Genomic DNA, 18731 nt, shown 5'->3' with positions numbered 1-18731 from the left:
TATTGAAAGAGTGAGTTTACACAAAAAGTGGTATTTCTGTTTTGATAAAAATTCAATATTGGCAATACACAGATGCAAATATGAACTCTTTGAGGGGGCATTTGAGAGAGAAAATGGCACTGTGGTAATTGATACCAAAAATGATAAATGGGAGGTTATGGCATATATGCTAGACATATTTACGGATCACCTATGGCTACCAGAAAATTTGTAATAGGTAGGTGGGATCAGAAGGAAACATGCAAATTGAAAAATCCTGAACAGGAAGAATGACAGGTAATTACGCACAGCAGATAAAATGAGCAACGGGCCGTGAATATGTTCCCTGCAGAAAATTTTATGGAGCTGAACTTGTGCTTTAACAGAGTTGCATTGCCATAAAACTTTGATAATAAATGTGGAAGATATTTCACTCCTTTACAAAACATGATGCCCTGTCTCAGTCTTTCCAATCTGTCCCCTTTTCTGTGATAGGAAGCTTGGCAGGATTTTGAAAAATGATGTTGGGATATAATGAATGAAAAACTAGAAATAGCTAGACTGTGATCACATCAAAATGCTTTGCAGGCTTATATAGCAGCAGACCAGAGGTCAATTGGTTCATAAAAAGTCAGCAAAATTCATAGGTGTGGTTATTTACAGGTGTTCTTACATTATTGGTCAGAATATATGAATTTTTCCAGCTATCCATCCAAGCTGCTTACTATAGCAGACAGCGTTAGATCTCAGCTCTGGCCCATATGTCTGCTTAACTGCGGATATTAAATTGGCCAGTATTTCATGGGCTGCTCAGCAGCCCTTGAGTGAATCTCTTGTTTTTTTAACGTGTCAGCAAAGCACAACTATGACTGTTAATAACCAGCTTGGTATATTTTTAATACTCTTTTCAATCCTAGTCTGGAGGGAACAATTTCCTTTCTGCAAGGGAAATAAAGATATCTACAATTACAGCTTATGTGGTGTGATATTAATAAGAAGGACAGTGTAGCTTGATATCATTCTATAAATTATATGTACTGATGTGAAACATGTTGTATGTAATTACTTTTAGAAATATGAGATCCCATTCTAAGAGACTCAGGCATACCAATGCTTACATAGTCTAAAATAAATGGAGGTCTCTCGAGTCATTTTGATTGTTGAGCTGTTTCAAAGCTCATAGAAAAATAATAAATATATAGAATGCAATAAGTAGCTTAAAGGAGATTTTCAGTCTATTTATATTTAGTGGATTATCAACATATTGCATAAGGCTGGAACAGCTGAAGGGTAAGAGACAACCTCCTAGCAGAACAACCCGAGATGAAAGTTGAGAACATAGCGCATGTGTGACCCCCCCTGAGGCCACTGCTTAGATCCTCACCAATTTGTAGTTTTTATAAATCAGTAGGTATTGTTCCTGTACTGCCTCTTCTATTTTTTTAATTCAAACTCTTTTATTCATAAAGGTTCTGCATCACAAATGGCCATTCCCAAAGTTTTATGTTTTCAGAAAGATTTCACCAGCCAAAGCAAAGACATCTAGTGATAACTCTGTGGGTCTTAAAAAGGTTTGTAATGTAACAAGGTTTTTACTTAATAATTATATTAGCATGTTGATGATGATTGGACAAGGAAGGAGGAAAGGTAAAATAAAAGTCAAGTCTTATGAACAAAGGAAAAATTCAATGCCAATAGGAGTTGTGCAGATTCTTGGAATAACACATTTAGGGAGATAAAGCATCTAAATAATCCTTGTTGCTCTCAGAGATTAAACTAATTAAAGTAATTACAAACCAATAGAGATCAGTGTACTCACATTATTTGGGACAAGACTATTTAAAATGGTTTTGCTGATGTTGGTTTGTGAATTGTATAAATGTTTTCTAATTTTTTAATTCCTTAAACTAAATGGAATTTTTCACGCGCAACATAAATAAATAACATCCTAGTTAGATGTAATCAGTAATGCCTGCCTGTACATTTTGCCTATACATACAATATCTGCTATTACATTCACAACTCCAGAATGCTATTTACTAAAACCATTTTTCTGTTAAAAAAAAGAAAGCATTTCTTACTGTTGCATATATGATATATTTAACAAATAGGGTTGTCATATCTTTGGACATGAATAGTAGATGTGACATTAAATGTAATCTATTTATATTGATCATTTCCCATTGCTTTTCCTGATTTCTAATCATTTTTCTCAGAAGAAATTTCTTGGATCTGCCAAAGATTCTACATCAGTGAAATAAAGGTTAGAAACAGCATCAAAACATTCTTGCTTGACCTGATTCAATACTTTCTGCAATGCAGCAAAAAAGTAAGCAATGCTATAGAGTAATATCAAAAATGGTGAAACATAATCAAGAACCTAGATATTATATTGCCTGTTTTATATTTGTTTTTTACAAATCAAGACAATTTTATTTTTAACTAACACCCTAAAGGGGAAGTGTAACTTTTTATGTATCGGTATCAGTTAGCACCTATAAAGAGAACCTGTAATGTGGAAGCTGTGCCCAAAAAGGCAAACAGAAAACAAAAAAACACTCACCAGCATTGCCAGTTAACTAAACTTTGCAACCAATCTTTTTTCCCCAGGGTTTCAAATGTCTTGTTCTACACATCTCTTACGAGCTTCATTTATAAAATAGGGAAACTGACATTCTCTTAACCATTCTCTTGTGGGAATCCTTCAGGTCCATGTGTTTTATGGGCAGTAACTGATTCCCACCAAGCAATGATTGAGGGGATGTCAGATTCCTTGTATTATAAATGGAGCTCTGAGTGTCTCTTTGTAAGGGCATATTAGAAGAGGCAGGGCTTTGCTTCTACATGATAGATCTTGTGATACTAGTTATCAGAGGCTGTAGTGCCACAGATGATTGCACACTGCAGATGTAATAATAATAAAATCAGTTCACATCAGTTTCAACCCAGCCCATTGTAGACTACTTGACATCTAATCTTGACATGGCACACCTACAATTAAATTTTTGTAGGCTATTGTATTTTGAGTATACCTCGTATGTTGACTTTCAGAAGTATTATAATTATTAGTATATGAATAATAATATGAACCATATTATTGCACTCTATACTGTAATGAACCTAATTTGACTGTATAACTATCACTTTTTACTGTATAACTATCATGTTTTCTAAATACCACTAGCAACATTTTAATCTTTAAAATTCCACCTTGTTCAAGGAATGGACACGCTTTGGCTACTTCCAGTCAAATCCAAGAGATATGATTCCGCTGATACAACCGAAAACCCCGGAACAAAATAATTCAACTGCCAAGATATGGAAGGAAAGATAACAACACCCACTTACCTAATAATAGCTTCAAGCAATGGCACTCATCCTCCCACTCAGTGGAGGACTTTTGCCTTTTCTAAAGCTGGAAATTACAAGAACAAAAGTATTTGCACTTTTCCTGCCATACCAATACCATTTTTAAGCCTAGTTACTTGGACATTTTCCATAGATTCTTAACATTTTAGTTCTCAATATTTTTTATATTAAATTACTGAAAGACTATGTCCTCTGATAGCCTTTTAAGAATGGGAGATCATTCAGTAGATAGCTGTGCTATAGTGGATGTGTGATTATACACTAATATGTATTTTCCACTCCACTGCTGTCAGCTGCAATTTTAGGTTCTGTTGTAAATTCCTATCTCTTGAATCTATGGGGACTATATTGCCTTCACTTTCATTATTTTCATACACAGAAAGCAAAATGTTTTGTGTGAATACTTCCAATAAACCACATGTACAAAAAGGATTAACTGGCCGTTCTGTGTAACCAGAAAGCAAAGCTGTCAAAATGCCCAGTAACAATGACATAAATTGGCTTGAAATATGTTTTCTTTCCAGCTTGGGTATATAATTTTCATCTAACATTACTTATTAATTCTGCCTTAAATATTCCTGCTACTGTTCTGACCACAACAAATGTGTTTTCTGTAAGCAAAACTACAATTTGATTTATTTTTCTGCTGTTAAACCATTTATTAGCAATTAGTATTTTTTTATGTTTTTCATGGTTTGGATGTTATCAGAATGTTCATGGCTTGGTGAATCTGTTGAGTTTAGTAAAGCCCATATTAGCAAATCCAAAAATTTTGCTGCAATATGCAAATGTAGATTTGTCACATCTGAGAGTATGCTTTTGCATTCAGGAAATCAGGATTTACAAACCCAAATCTACATACATTTTGGAATAATTAAAATACACCAAAAATACAAGATTTTAAATCAAATGAATGTACTTTGCATATTCTAACTGAAAAATAAAGCTGTACATGGTGAAGTTTTTATAATTAGTTTTATCAGACTGTTTCCCCAGTGTTTAAACTGAATGCTTGAAATTCCCATAATAAAAATTCACATTCGTTTCAAAAGGCTGCACCACACCAGAGCTTTATCTTGATGGGCTGTAAAGAAAACACGTCCTGCAACATTTGTAAAGAGGTAAAATACCAATAAACACCTAAAAACTCTCAAAGCCCTCTATAAATTTTCCAAGCTCCATACCCCCCTATACATTAATGGGATTTTGGCTGTTTTTATGTGTTTTGGGGTATTTTTGGGCATTTTGGGATATTTGGGAGGCATTTTCCCCTATTCTCGCTCTCCTCTGTCATATCTTGAGCTGGTTGAGTTTTACCTTAGTGTTAAACAGCATGCACACAAGGTACCAGCAATTTTGGGGGCAATACCATATTCAGAGGCTTTTTGGCTGGTCTGCAACATTTAGTTCGCTGCCCTGAAGCATTGAAGTGTGTGTTAACACAATGCCAAAGAGAAAAGACATCAACAGTGATTTTAGAAAAACAATTATGCTTCCCATTAATCTGTGAAGCTATTTACAAACAATTGGAAGTCTGTTATTCTACAGTTAGAAAGATTATTCACAATCAAAAAATTAATTTAGGACAGCTGACAATCTTCCCATGAGTGGATGACTCACTGAATTACCCCAAAGTCAGACCGTAAAGTGCTCAGAGAAATTGCAAAAAACCCAAGAGCTACATCTAAAACGCTACAGATCTTTTGACAGTACAGCTAAAAAAGGACTGAACAAGTATAGCTTGTTTGGAAAGTGTAACCAGGAGAAAGAATACCCAATGGAAAATGGATATGGGGGCATAGCTTCGATTTTGCAAAATTGCAACTGACAAAGCCATAAGACTTTTGGAACAATGTCCTTTGAACAGACAAGACCAAAGTGGAGATGTTGGCCATAATGTACAGTGTCATGTTTGGCTAAAAGCAAACACAGCATGTCAGCACAAACACACCTTAGTAAATGTTAACTACAGTGGTGGAGAGGTGAAGACTTGGGCTTTTTTTGCAGCCACAGGACCTGGGCACCTTGCAGTCTATGAGTCATCAATGATCTCCTCTGTATACCAAATCTTCCAGAGTCAATTGTAAGGCCATCTATCCAACTTCTAAAGCATGGTAAACATGGTAAAAGAGTCATGCAATAGGACAATGATCGCTAGCATACTAACAAATGTACAACAGAACAACTTTGAAAGAAAAGAATCAAGGTGTTGCCATGGTCCAATCAAAGTCCAGACCTCAACCTGACTGATGTACTGTGGAGAGACTGCAGACGAGCTATGAATAAATGACTGCTTACAAACATCAATAAATGGAAGCAGTGCTGTAAAAAAGAATGGACAAAAATCATTCCACAATGATGTGTGAGGCTGATAATATCATACAGAAAATAATCATTTATTGCTGTTATAGGTGGTTCTGCAAGCTATTGAATAATGGGGTGAACTTAGTTTTAACACACATTGATAATTAGAAGGGGGTATACATTTATTGATATATTTAGTATTGCCTCAAACAGGCCACTGTCACTAATTGATACTCCTTACTTCGCTGTTTGTTACCTATTATGACTTAGTACTATATATTATATTATATGCTATGCTTTATTATATTAATATTGTCTCAGAACATATTAATCCACTACAATAATCTATGTACATTATTAAGTTACTATATCTGTTTGTTCTCTCATATTTACTGTACATTTGATGCTATCAAGTATGTGTGTACTGCTTCGCTTAACGTATCGCTACCCCCGAGGAAGCCTACATCCTGTGAAAGGGTCGGGTATCACGGCTTTACGTATGCAAATCTTTGCTACCAATTACACACAAGGCATGCTAATAGATGGTTATTGTCTAGTTCGCAAATGATCTAACCTGATTAATACCGTTCCTACTGTGAAATTAGGAATCAATGAATATTTGTGCTTTGTATTATGAGAAATTACCATTAATACTATTTTTTGTTTGCCAAAAACCCTTCTCTTTGTCTATTTCTCATTTACCACACATTGCTTCTCCATTTCGAATTTATTTTTGTTAAATACATAATGACCTGTGGCATCTGTCATGTTTCGTTTTACACCTGAGATTTAGATTACCCTTAAAAAAAAAAAAAAAAAAAAGAAAAAGAACACGTTTTACAAAAATGATAAATGTCCTCATGGTAAAATAAATTTAAAGTTCCTTAATTTAAGGTTTACTTGGTTGACACACTTTGTAACTAAAGGCTCATAGCTGTTTATCATAGCTGAAAATGTGAAATAGATTTCCACATAAATTAATTTTGGCTGATTGAGTAGATATTTTTCAAAGGGTCTGAGTGAGTTTCTAAATGCTAAATACAAAATGATACTCATACATATATATATATATATATATATATATATATATATATATATTTCTCATATAAATGTAGAGGATCTTCTGGTTCACTGCAGGTTTGGGGTCCGACTCCTAAGGATTATTTTTTTTTCTTTTCTTTTTTTGAATTTTTTCCCCCTTACATGTCTATCTAAATACATTATATGCACTCTGAGTTATTCTATCAGCATGAATTAAAGCAGATTGCATATCATACTTGCCGATTAGGGGACATACTTACCTGTGTGCAGTCGCCATGCACAGGAGGCATCACAGTAAGTCACCACAGCCGACTTACCTGAAGATGGCAATCCTCGGGTAATGATGTAACCCCATAAAATGATGAGGACAATTGATTGAATTTGATTATAAGAAAAAATTCTGCAAAAACAAAATCTCAGTTACAAGCTAAAAACTGAGGATTAGTATGCAAATGCTCAAACGGTTTTCATTTACTTAAGTGTGCATTCCTGTGTAATGTGATAGAAAAATAGTGTTCTAGAGATATAAATGTATAAGTTAGCTAAAATAAAGCTATGTGATCTTCTATATGTGAAAAACTGCCAAACAGTTAAATGTATTACGTGTAAAGTCCTTCTATATCATGGCCTCAAGAAATTCTCGGGTTTTATGAATTTAAAAGAACTGATGGCCCAATAGCATTCTGGTGGCTATGCTAGCTTACGGCATAACATGATTTGGGATCACAATCTCCAGGTTTAGCATACACTTCTGAACTAATAACATATCTAAAGATGGAGACAGATGCAGCACAACAAAAGTGTTTTAGCTGCTTACCATACTGGAAGCATTGCAAAGGTAGTGCAAATTGAATTCCAAGATCGACTCATACACAAATATTACAGAAAGGTTTTAGGGGAGTGTTCAGAAAACATCAAACATAACATTTATGACATTACTAGTGGTTTTATTGTACACTATTTTTCATATATTTTAGAAAACCAAATGATTGGTACATACGTTGTTTCTCAAAGGCATTTAGAGAACATTAAAAGTTCTTTTTGGTATTAAGTATAGAAGAGTTTGAAAGCTTAGGGGAATTAATCCTCTCTTTATTAGTGGAGAAAATATAGGTTGACTATCAAAAATCCGGCAACCTCGGGACCTGAGGAGTAGTGTTGGTCAAATATCTCACTATTCGATTCGACAGCTATTCGATCGAATAGGGGGATATTGTCCGGGTGATTAATTAACCTCTAGTGCCGCGGATCGCACACTGTTCTCATCAGGCTTTATCTTTCCTCAGCCAATCACAGAACACTAGAGGTGATGAATGGGGAGAATTGTCCTGATTTAACCTCTAGTGCCCGGGAATCCCACACTGACAGGTGGATTCCCACGGCTGTGCAGCAGTGGGAATCATCCTGTCATTGTGGGATAACCAGTAAAAAAATTAAAGTTAGTTACACAAGTCACACACATTCAATAAAATACTTTAACAATTTTTTTAACACATTTTTTACACACAAATTTGCGCCGTTGAATCCCGTGTTTTTCGTGTCGGGTCTATCCGAATTCTAACAGCCATATTCGGGTCGAATATAAGGACAACCAGAATTTGAACACCAACACTACTGAGGAGTGACGGATTTTATATTTTTTTTATACTTACCTCCACACACAGGCCCGAATCGTGGACATCTGGCACAGTTCCAGGCAGCAGGGACGTCTCAGCCGAATTTTCGATTGTCAATATGTATAAGTTGTCACTGGAACAAGAATATTGAGCAAGTTTTGCAATAGAACATCTAATAGAGGACTTCCCTAATTTTGGAGAGATTTTCCCTTCTTGTTATGGCTTGTTACCAAAAATTTTTTAGGCTTATTTGTAAATATGTACTTCCAATGAGCACATTTGTTTCAATGTCTGTGTGATCTCTCAAGTAGATTATAACACTTTTTGTAGAAGCAATGCTCATGGAAACATGCTTCTTGTGTTTTTATGTTAAACATACAGGATTTACTAGTTTTGTGTTACAGTTTTTTTTATCATTAATGAATGTTGATGCATGATTATTACATTGATGATTGACCAAAGAGCTGGGTTATTCCTATTACATTTTGAGCCTCCATTTATTCTTCGTATATTATAAGCATTTACTTTTTCTTCCAACACTTCTTCCAGCTTGATAAATGTACCTGTAGAATATGTCATCCAGAAAAGAAACACATATGGCATGGACACTTCATGCTTTCCTTCCATTTTGGCAATTAAGATAAAGAAAGAGCTTTGCATACCTTTAGGTTTGGTCTTACCATTAGACTTATTAAAGAAATGCAATGGCTGTGCTTCAGTCACCAAAGCCTTTGGGTCTGATTTAATAAAGCACTCCAAGACTGGAGAAGATGGTCTTCCATGGGAGGACCTGTGTAATTCAGCAAACCTGTAATGAATCTAGTCCAGGATTAAAAACATTTGCCAACCAATAAAAAATTATTTTTAAGAAATCCATTCCAAGTCTGCTGATTCACCCAGGTTTTCCCATGATATCTTCTTCAGTCTTTAATAAATCAGGTCCTAGAGGCAAGCAGATTAATATTTTAAATCTACTGAAATTTACAGCCTTATAAAAAACTGCTAATTCTGTTATAAGGGTTGTTTGTCAGGTGCTTTCTGTTAAATAGACAGCATTACGTCCCAACCTACCAGTTATGCCCCAGTGCTGTTACCCTATCACACTAATAAAGACTATAATGTCTCTATGCTTCACCTATTGTTCCGGAAAGGTGGGATGTTGTCACCATTAGGAAGCCCATCCTAAGAAAGATATGCAGCCAACACTTCAGCAAGACCATGTAGGCAGGGTGGATGTATAAATGATATGAATATCAGAAAAGTGAAGATGCTACTAAAGAGGATCAAAAGATTAAAGCTGTTAAAATAAAATGAAAATTGTGTATAATACATAAAAAGCCAAATGCCCTCCAGTAAGCACTTCCTTTTTAGCACTTCCATGGTCCTGAAAATGTTCCTAGTGGCAGTACAACTGATACCACGAATTGTATCTTTTTATGAGTTGCTGATGTAACTGCCATCATCCATTATAATAATGTGAGCTTTTAGTTTAATAGTTATTGGCAATTGACAATAAAAAGCTAATATTCAAATTTAATACACATTCCAATAATGGATAAGTAATGCCCTATGGATTGTATTATGTGCTGATTTACACCAGCTCAAATATGAAGAATACCTGGAAATTATTTTAATTTCAAATGCTTTGTTGGAAGAAAATCACATGTCACATTCATATGACTCTGCATAGATGAACCTATTAATCATCATCATATTCTACACATTCCATTCAGGGTCCCTATGTATAAAAACAATGGCAACGGAAAATAGGTATTGAAGAAATAACAGCTACATCCTGTCCATGTATATTGTCATAAACATGAAATATAAAGAATGAATAAGGCCTATTGTAGTGCTTTGAATTATTCACAAACATGAATACACTCAGAATGAGGATCTTTACATTTTGGACTCTCGTGTATTTTTTTTTATATAGTGTTAGGTACTTTAGCAATGTATTAAATTGTATGTAAAGGCAATTTATTGTTTAATAAGTTGGGAATGGTTACCACTTTTTTTTTCTAAAATGTTACAACCTGTCTTCCACAAAAACCGCTGTTTGCTACAAAAGCAGTCAAAAGCATCAGCATATTTACATGTTCCGACAGAAGGAAAAAGGATAGTGGAAAGACCTGCAGCTAATTAACTCCCAAAAGGGGGTTTAAAATGTATTTCATCAAGAAAGGCCAGATATTTATTGGTCTAATGTGTAAAATGTAAAGATCCACTTGGTTTCAAATTTCTCAAAACCACTAGGTAGGGTCATGATTTTTGTTGTGGTCTTTCACACAGTTAATGCTAGGGTTATGACAGAGAAATATTTAGGACAACATGTATGCTGTCTACCATCGTGTGATATGTGCTAATGGCAAGTATGGGTGTGTATTGTTTAGTATACAGGTAGTCCCCAAGGTAAGGACATCTGATATACAGATGAATCCTAGATACGAACAGGCTTCCCTGCTCACTCGTGTGCAGGACAGAGGCTTGATGGGGGTGGGGGGGGGGGGGGTGGGGCTGCTCACTCGTGTGCAGGACAGAGGCTTGATGGGGGGGGGGGGGGGGGTGGTTAGCATGATTTGCAGAAGAAATCTTTTGCTGTTCTGCAAGCTCTTGTAACTCTTTAATGACCAAAACAAACTCTACAGTTGTTTCTTTTTGCATTTCAAAGCACAGCTTACTCCAGAAGTTAATGAATGTCTAGGCAACATAAAGTTTTTTTTTGCTTTGTTTGTGAATAACTCACAGTGAGGATTTTATACAGTAACTGACATCACGCTGTCTAACAATATATTGGCTTAGATACAAATTCAGCTTAAGAACAAACCCTCAGTCCCTATCTCGTATGTAACCCGGAGACTACCTGTATACAATGTGTTTGGAAATCACCTTTTCTCTATATATGGCCTTCATTGCTTACCTTGTCATTCCACTTTTCTTTTCATTGCACACTGGTATTGATGCCAAGATTTTGTTTTTGGCATTCGTCAAGAGGCCAACCATTAGGTCCATCCTTGATGGTGTAATTTGTGTTCAGGCATTAATTGATTGCTTGGTGATCTTTAGTTTGGCTCCTTGTGAGGTTCATCTGGTGTGGGGACTATAAATTGGTGGAGATGGGTAATTTTCATTTGTCTTATTTGGCCCTTTTGGACCTACAAGTTAGGCAAGTTTTCAGATGTGCTTGATGTTATGGATGTGGGACGGGGTAGACACCCATTCCATTTTCTCTGCCACTTTCTTATACCTCCGACCCCTATTTTGCAGTGTGGCCTTATTGGGGGGTTTGCTGGATTCTATTTTAAGCAACGAAAGAAGAAAATATTGGTGCTTACATATATATTTTTTTCTAAAGAATTGTTGTCTTAAGGCTATTTGATTGATGTTTTTTTCCCTTTCATGCTTAAAAAAGTGTATGTCGTTTGTGGAATTATACTTCTTAAGAAGCAGACGCTTTTCTGCAAAGCAACAACAAATCCTTTGCATAACCATATGGACAACATGGATGGAATTCATACACTCCTGTTAAAGAGTAGATTACTGGATTAATTAAGTCATGAGTGCCGGGTGGGATAATCACTAATATATAAAATCTATAAATAATCTGTATCCTATTGTTTCACACTTATTTACATTTTTATATCTTGATTTTTTTTCGATGTACTAATAAATATTCTCTTTTTATGCATTTCATGTTAAGTGTGATTTGCTATGGTGATCACAAAATTGGTAGATTTTAACTAGTGTTCTTGGCCAAACTATGCCACTGTTTTAGTAGAGGTCAATGAGCTAGCCGTGCTACCTGCCTTGGATGTCTGAATTGCAAAACTGACTGCTCGTAACTGCAAATTCTTTGAATGCCAAACCAGTTCTCATACATGAATTTCAACTCTGTCTTTACCTACTCGCCTGGAGTTTTAGTTTTTTTGTGTGTGTTGATTGTGTTGATTCACTAAAACTGATTTTAGATGAAGGTCAAATCACATTTTAGGAGTCTTTCTATGCCAAAATCTGGATCATTCCTAAGGGTTCATTCATTTATCTTACAACTGTAGAGGTGAACAGAGCTAAAAGCAAGCATACAGCAGGTGCAGCAGGAGTGCAGTATTATCCCAATGGATAGAGGGTTATAATAAAAAGAAATCTTACTGCTCTACGTATAATTAAAATTGTTCACACAAAGTAGACTAATTCATGCTGAAAGTACAGATTACTACTAAAATATATTTGCATGCATAAAACAACTCTTGAAATGAGCCATATTATTTTTTTATTGCCATTTTGCTTCAGCATATTTTCCTCATACATTTTTATGTATCACCGCTGGTTATGTCTTAGCAAATGAATTAGCAAACAAAGACTGAGCTTGCACCTCGGTTTTATATTTTATTAGGCACACATGTTTGTGTTGCAGTAGTGGGTGTGACCATTAATACTTGTGTTTCTGCATACCACTTTCTCGGCTTGTTAAAATAAGCACAGATAAAAATAAATGACTTCGCCATCTGTATGTTTCACAAATCCCCCCTCAATAAAAATGGTAAACCTAATTATAAAATCATTAAAGAACACTTTGCTCCAAAGAGATGTTGTTATACCTTATTGTTAGAATTTGGGATTAACCCTTTGGTTCAAAGTTTTCCTGATGAAAAAAGTCTTCATAACTTAACAATCCTATATTATTTTTGAACTTTACATACATACAATATTGAAAGAACAAATTGCATACAGGAAGTATTTTTAGATAATATTACTTTAAATACTTTCAAATATGTTATGCTTGACACCTCAAATCTAAATTATAGGAATATAGCTAAATATTGACATTTAAAGCACATATGTATCTTATCTGCAAAATATCCAGGTAGTTTTAGGGTAGGACCTATAATTCGAGCATCGTCAAAAATACAGAAAAGTCATGCTAGGGCCTTTTTTTGGGGTAGGTCTTATTTTTTGGGAAACAGGGTAGTGGAGACATTTTCATGAAAATTAAAAAAATTTTGCCCTGCAATTAAAAACATTAAACTCTATGGCTGCAGACTTTTCATTTTAATTACAAAGTCCCTGAACATGATATTGTCACCAAAATTACAGGGGTTAAGGGTACTCCCAGGTTAAGAGGAGTTGTAGGAACATACTCCAACTCATTTTTTTCATGTTGTTATTTTGGATTGGATATAAACAGGATGGGTGCACGTATTTCTTAGCTTTGTTCACCATTAGTCACCAATCACCAAAATGATGTATACAAATGAAGGGCAAGCGAAATAATGAATGTATACTGGAAAATAATTTATCTTATTATGTTATATTTATTCACCCTATTATATTAGGTGCTTTAGTAATGTATGTTATACCATAGATTTTGTGATTTTTGTTGTATTTGCTTTTATTCCTCATTTTTAATATTATTCAGAGTGACAGAAAGAACATGGTGTGAGAAACACTGCGTTCTGACAGTTCTAAATTAGTTCTAGTTAATAGAAAAGACTCTTGCCTTGTATACGTTAAGTAATTCTTTCTTAAAACAAACAATTGGTCCTAGAGCACTAAACATGATATCATATTGTTTCTTATCACCTCTGTAACCTTTTTTGCTAAGAGAATAAACCCATGTTTCCTGAAAAACAGTATTGCCATGGTAATTGTTTTATCAAAATAAAGTATTGCCGCCTTGCGATAAACCAGCATAGACACTGTGAACTGTGGATGTTATACAGCTATGCTGTACGTTCTAAGAAAAATAATAAAAATGATAACATTCACAACCCCTCCTGCAGTGTAAAGGTTAAATACAAATTATATTCTCTGTCTTTAAGGGCAATTTCAGATCTGTGTTAAGCTACAGTGTTTTCCTGCGTGTTAAACCACAATGCAAACCTTTACTTTTTACGGGAATAGGAAAGGTTGGAAAACATCCTTGCATGTGGCTGTGGAAGATCGCAACATAGTTCCCAAAAGTGTCTACATATATTGGCTTGTGGCCATCCACAAATCTGGTTCCCCATGTCGTGGTTTGCCACTTCGGGGAACACATCAGTAGTTTGTTGTGTGCCCAAGAACTTGCCTTGGAGGATATAAAGGGGTCCTAACTGTCTCTTTTACATGCCTGCTCCTAATTCTCAACCTCTCTGTGATTTCCTTATTGACTAATTAAAGATTCACTTGCAGGTAACATGGTTCAATTTGTTGGTAATTTTGAAAAACAGAAATGTCCAGAATGATTGGGTAAAAGCTGCTAACTTTGTATATTAGAATGTAGAGGACATTTATGCCACAGACAGTAATAGCAAATTTTAATATAAGTTTTATTGTAGAAAAGGCGTTCAAAGTCTTATACTTCAGTTTTACTTAAAAAAAATAAAAATAAAAATTAAAAAATACACTAAACCTCCAATACAGAAATAACCTTAATTTCTGCATTCAATTACAAAAAAAAAAAAAACAGTTGCTGTTTTAGCCTCTGATATTGGCTAACATTAAATAGAACTTGAGGAATGCACTGAAACTTTAATTTGTATCTCCCATAAGCTGCCGTTGTATTGTTTTTGATATGACAGAAGGAAAGAGATGTAAAAAAGCAGCCCATCAGGGATTATTATCAGTTCTGCTGATCTGGATTTAGTTGGCAGGTAGAAACTTACATTATTCTTCTCTTTAGCATTGGTTGATGGTTATCTGGTTCATTGGGCAGAGCCCAAGCGTTTGCTGTCACTTACTGATCTGTGTAATTTGTTGCAAATGATTCAAAGCATTGTTTTAATTAAGACATGGAGGCCCTATTTATCAAAGTCTTCTGGTTGCCAGATGAATTCAGTAATTATCGCTTGATTTATAAAAACACAAAAACCCCGTTGAGTACAATTCTGTGTAATGCAATTGCAAAAATTTATGGTTGTTTACACAACAGTTGTAGTTATTGGGACGTAGGTATTAACATTAACTGCATAGAAACTGTCATATAGGTTTATTAATGATATAATAAATTGCTCTTATTATGGTGATATGAACACTGTAATAACAACAATCCTTCTAATACATTGTTTCTCAAGGGTGTGCACCACAAGGTAACCTTCTCCACCTGGAATTATATACAGGAAATTTCAGCTTGTAAAATTAAGATTGCATTGAGCACATCTCTAGTTCAAAACATTGGAGGAACGTTAGGGGCCCATTTATAAATCATTTGTATGGTCAAATCACAGCTGCTGTTTGCAAAAAAAAAAATAGAAACCCAGGTTTCAGCCTATACCAAGGCAGGTTCATAAGAAAATATTTTAATAAGGGCTGCATAATTATAAAGCATTTAAATGAACAAGTTAAAGCAACTTTAGTGTTGGACCAAAAAGTTTAATTTACATATACAGCAGCCTGTAAAACATGAATAATACATAACTTTCTGGAAGGTATTGTTCTGTAAAGAGTAAACCATCTCTCTTTTGGTTGGCAGATAAAAAGTAGCTGTTTATTTACCAGGCAGCGGGTGGCACAGTTGGACCAGTGACTAGTACTCTGGCCCTTGCAGCGTTGGTTCCAAAGTTTAAATCCAGGCCAGAATGCTATCTGCAAGGAGTTTGCCTTTGTTAAGTTGGCTTTCCTCCAAGCACACTGATTTCCCCCACACCTTCAAAAAACATGCAGTTAGGTTAATTGGTTCCTCTAGATATTCTCCTGGGAAATAGCCCAAAAATAGTCAAAACCAACATGTAGCTTGGACTGCTGAGTGAGATATATATGTGTCGGAAAATTAATCAAAGAATAAAAATAAAGAATTTATTCATCTTCCTCTTCTTGTGGAACCCGACCCCTGAAGCTTGTACTTGGCTGTTGGTTACAGGTCTGATATCATCACATACAATACAGGACCAATAACCAACAGTCCTGCAATATAAGACACTGACGTGTCAAGAATGTTGGAGGGGAAAACATAGTATGAGCTGCAAAAGGAGCCAGTTATAAGGTAGGTGAAATTGTTTTTTATAAGTTCCTATAGGAAAAAAAGAAACCTCCCTAGGGGCATCCAACAGCATGGATAGTTTTATTTTTTCTGTGGTGGTTGTGTGAGTTAGACATTAAGGTATTGGTGTATGTTTGACATTGAAGTCTAAAGTATAACGAAGTGATGGATAAATGTTTAACGTGGTGAAGAATTAACACTTCAGTCAGGTTTTACCTCCTTTACATTGTCTAGTGTATATTATATTGGTGCCAATATTATCACAAATTCATCCAATTTGAATAATGTTTGTTCTGTACTTTGTTTCAGATAGAACTCTTTTTTTTTTAGAATTAGGCCTACAGTTTATTTTTCATAGCAGTTCTCCCTTTTGTACAACTGACATTTTGAAGACAAGTTAAGTTTGCTGTACGTGTTTGTGTAATAGCTCTGCATGATGGGTTTACAGTTGTTATCATTGCAATAGTTGTCCTTCAAGCTTAATAGCTACTAGATCAGTTTCCACTTTCCCTGAAACAAAAATGTGTCTGAGATATCTTGGAATAGGTTTCCTAACACTTGAACTATACACAACCTGCGTGTATGTATACAACATTTTCGGCAGTCCCTACAACACATTTGAGTATTATTTGATGTTTTATTTTGTTTCTTGAATGTAGGTTTTGTAAATGTTTCCTTTACAATGTACTACACAATGCACAGCATGGTATAATAAATCAAACAATTAACTAATAAATAACATCAATAAATTACCCAAATAAAACACCATAGACGTGATTTATTAAAGCACTCCAAGGCTGGAGATGATACACTTTTATCAGTAAAGCTGGGTGATCCGACAGATCGACTGCTCTGCGGGATTGAAGGCAAGTGTATTTTTTTTTGTTTTGGGTGAGGTTTGAGTTTACTTCCTCTTTAAGTAAAATTCACCTACTAGTTTAAGGATAGCTCTAAAGACCATTTATGGCCTACCAAGAGACCAACCCCCCAGTAAAACAACTAACACTATATGGAGGAGCACCATACTACGTGATGGGCCCTTTACATAATATACCCATACACACAACTTTATTGACCCAATGACCTCCTAATCTGGCAAGCAAGTGCATGTGACTTTATTTATTAAGTCCGTTCACACCCTTTGTTTTCACTCCTTGTGTCTCATAAATCAGTATTTGCAAACTACCAATCAGTATATTTGCCAACTGCATTAAGGTGTATCTTATGGTCCTTTCAAAAACTGAACAATGTGAACATAAAGTCCAGTGTACTTGACTGCAAGCTGTCCAGGTTCTGCTGTAAATCAACCTACTTCAAAGATTCACTTTGATTGTTGTCTTGATATTTTTCGTTCACTGGCAATTTATCCAGACTTCTTGGCCATTATGTCCGACCACACCACTACAACTCACAGAAATCCCCTAAATGAAAAATTTCAAGCTAGATGTCCCAATCTAAATCTCTAAAGTCTTGCATGTCTGTATCATTACCTTCAATATGCAGTACCAAAACATCGGCAGGCCAATGCTGTCGGTAATTGAGAGCCACCAGTGGCGCAAACTGTTATCTGGTGGCTCTTATAGGGAGGTTGTTTTTTAATGTATCGCCAGCTCAGAGCATTATGTTAGGAAATGTAATATACATATTAAGGACAGAAATTCATTAGCAAGTGCTCTTAAAGGGCAACTGTTAGGTTTTAGTTTTTCAGTTTAAATGTATTTTTTACCTATATGTTTGGACTATGGACTGTGGGCTTTGGGTTCTGTAAATAAATTATTGTTTTTTAATTTCCTGTGGTTAAATGTAATTTTTTTTTTCCATCTGTAAAAACTGTTTATCTAGTTACAATATTCCCAATTATGTAAGTAAAAACATTTTTACACATTTGTTAATAATAAAAAAAACACAGCACAGTTTTTGTTCAAACAGTATATTCATAAAAACCTTGCATGTCTTTAATAGAATATAAAAATGATCTACATTATCTAAATATGCAAATAAGTCATAGAGTTATCATCAGGTTAACCAAGACATGCTGATGCTGCTAAATTTAGTTTCAGCATTTTTGACCTCTAGTGACAAAAAGGTTAATGTTTGTTTTCTTCTTCAACACAAGTGTTAACGAACCTGTTTATGTTACAGTATTTTTAAGCTGTCTTATCCTCCCAATGGCTCTGAAGAAGCTTCCAGACCACCTTTGGTGCAGGCCAAGGGGATCTCAGTAAGCCCAGAACAGACCTTTAGGCCATCACATTCACTCTATAGTGGTGCCAAGGCTGCTAATTATGGAGCCAAGCTTGCTGTTATATTCAGCATTTAACCACATACTGTCAAAGATATTGCAGCATACACAGCCAAGTTGAATAAGACATCAGTAGATACTATCCAAGGTACTTGCAGATACTTCAAATATGCTAATCATTTTCCTGGTTGGATATGGCAAATAAATGATTATTATATTTGAG

The sequence above is a fragment of the Pyxicephalus adspersus genome, chromosome 1 (genome assembly GCF_032062135.1).
Source record: "Pyxicephalus adspersus chromosome 1, UCB_Pads_2.0, whole genome shotgun sequence".
In the NCBI taxonomy this organism is placed as follows: domain Eukaryota; kingdom Metazoa; phylum Chordata; class Amphibia; order Anura; family Pyxicephalidae; genus Pyxicephalus; species Pyxicephalus adspersus.
Note: the sequence above shows the minus strand (reverse complement) of the source record.